We start from the raw sequence: 2,988 nt of genomic DNA, 5'->3' as shown, positions 1-2,988 counted from the left end.
ACGATAGTAAACAAACTGTTACGTCTGGAAATCTAACCCTTCTTTCCCCGGACTCTCCCAGTTGTTGCTATTTATAGATTTAGTGCTTTTATTTAAGATGTACTTATGAATTTCTACAGTGCTAACAAAGCTTTGAATGTCTAAAACGTATAGGAATTTGTGGCTAACATTCAATTATTAGAGCATGAATAGGGCCATTCTTCATAATAAAAATAGCAATATGAAATTTTATATACTAGACATTTTGAGTATTAAAACTTTACTCCACAATTTCAAAATAATATGTTCCTCATTCAAAATTCTTAAAGTCTATAAAATCAAATTTTTAAGAAGTTTGACACTATTTTTTAGGAAAATGCAACCCTGTTGCATAAACTAGGAGCATAGATAAGTCCCCTTCCACCCACTAAAGGATCTGAATATTGCCCTGTACCTCTAAATTTGATTCTGTGGTTCGATTCACATTTAATTTGATATTAGACCTAGTCCTAAAAAATTAATACATAAAGAAAGAATATAAGTTTGACTTTTTTAAATCACATCCAAAACATAATTTCAGCTGAAAGTGATTAACAGGATTTTAAAATCACTTCAATAAGTCCCTTTTCACTGTCCTAATCTTTTCGGCAACAACCAGCTGTTTATTAATGTCCTTTGGCAGAATAAATGGGAAGCAGTCTGTCCAGTGGTGACAGTTCCTGAGCCCCATGATATGCAGCACCTCAACTTCTGGAGTCTCTTGTCGCCACTGAAGCTTCGGTTCATCTGACTACAGCACAGCCCTCTCTCTTGCCTCTGCCCCAGCTGGAAAACCAGTGAGCAATATTTCAGATCGACCACGAATTGCAAAGGAAATTCCTGCGCACTTCGATATGTATGTTCTTTCTACTCTAAATACTAAGCGACTATATGTTCATATGTGTTTTGCCATCTTATATTCTATGTGGTTAGATTCTGAAAAACTGGTATTTCTTTCCATTTGAATTATTCTTTCAGAAATAAGGAGAACCATTCTGTTGGCATAGCGCCTTTGGGTTGCCTACTTAAAGGATTTCACACATATTATAGCAAACATATTTTTCCTATTTTTTTATGACTTTTATTAAAGCTCATGCAACGCTTGTTAAATCACTCAGATTCTGACACTCGAAACAATACGTACCTCTTGAATGATCAGAACCAACTTGAGGGGAATTTCCCTATGGCTAGACAGGTAACCTTGGCTGCCTGACACTCCTGCTGAGAAAAACAAGAAAAGACAGACAAAATGACAAAGGGGGAGTACATCTGCTTGAAGTCGTTGGAGAGCTGCTGAGGCCCTCAGACAAGGGGCCAGATCCCAGAGAATGAGCCACAAAGAGGCGAGCTGACCTTCTCTGAGCAGCTTCCATCCTCAGAGCGGTGGCTGATTCTTGGATGTGGAGAGAGACTGAGAAACCAGGCAACAAAAGAAAACATTTTGATTGACTCTCAAAGTATATAGGGAAAATATAGTGACACTAAAAGACAAGAGGTGGAGTGAGGCATCCAGAATTTACGAAGCAAAATCTAAGAGTGAGGGAGGCAAAGAGAATTGGCCTTACCTACACTGAGCAGTATTCTTCTTTGAAGCATTTTTTCAATTCTACACACAGAAAAAAGGCCTGAAAAATTAAGCAGAAAGTAGAAACCATTTAAGAGTTAAAAGGAGTATTCGGAAGTTTCCTAGTGCCAAGGAGATGAGAATTGAAATGAAGAACCTGTTGAGGAGGAAGGACCCTAATAAATACACTGGGCTCTGAGTTAGTGCCCAAAGGGATAGCACCCTCGGAGCAGTGGATAAAACAGAGATACACTGAGCCATGTGAAAACTGCAATCCAGGGAAACCCTGATTTACTGTGATCTTCCCCCAACTCAGGGTCTCCCCCGGAGGACAGAGTAAACCCTTTCTGGAGATAACAACACCATCCAGAGCTTCCACAATATTTTCTTTAAAGAGTTCCAGCTTTTGCTCAGACACAGACTCACAGATTACCTGGTTATTCCAGTTGTCAGCCACAGATTTTATTAATATGTGAAAATAGGTGGAAAACTAGTTTTGTAAATGAAATATCTGAGAAGAGAATCAAATGGAAAGTGTAGAATTAAAAACTGCAAAAATTAAAGTCAAGAATTTAATTGCTGATTTTAACATCCCATGAGACACAGCAAAAGCGAGGATTAGAAAACTGAAAACCAGAGAAAATATTCCAGCTGAGGCACAGAGAGAAGAAGAAGGATGAGGATGAGGAGAAGAAGGGAGAGGAAGGAACGTGGAAGGAACATGAGACATTGTAACAAGAAAAAGAGTCCATCATATGTTTAGAGGAAGCAGGTAAGGCAAAACAATAGTTGAAAAGCTAGTGTGTAAAAATTTTCTAAAGCTGGTAAAAGTCATGAAGCCAAAGATCCAGAAGTACCACAGACCTCGAACAAGACAAATTCGCCATATTATTAAAGAGCTGAAACTGTAGGGTGATGTTAAGGGATACAGAAAAGAATTGATAGAATTTAATAAATGATAGGATTTAATAAATGATAAAAACATCTAAGAAAACAATGACTAGAACAGAACTTTCATGACCTGATAAAAGATAGCTATAACACAGCAAGAGCAAATGTTATACATCATGTGAAATGTTGAAAGCTTTTCTCTTGAGATCAGAAATAAGATATTCATTATCATTTCTATTAAACCTTGTATGGGAAGTCCTAGAGAGTTTAATAAGGCAATACAAAGGAATAAAAGATATGAATAGTGGGAAAAGACTAAAACTGTCATAATTTGCAGATAGTAGAATATAGAAAATCCTAAATGATTCACCAATTTAGAAAAATTAGAACTAAAAAACTTAACAAAGTATAGTAACATGACCAATATAAAAAATCACTGTGCATATATTTATAACAATTAATTAGAGAGTGAAATTTAAGAGATGAAATTTAAGAAATTTATGATACAATAAAGA

Source organism: Equus asinus, chromosome 1 (genome assembly GCF_041296235.1).
Source record: "Equus asinus isolate D_3611 breed Donkey chromosome 1, EquAss-T2T_v2, whole genome shotgun sequence".
In the NCBI taxonomy this organism is placed as follows: domain Eukaryota; kingdom Metazoa; phylum Chordata; class Mammalia; order Perissodactyla; family Equidae; genus Equus; species Equus asinus.
The sequence above is the reverse complement of the archived record's forward strand: the minus strand, read 5'-3'. Positions refer to the sequence as shown.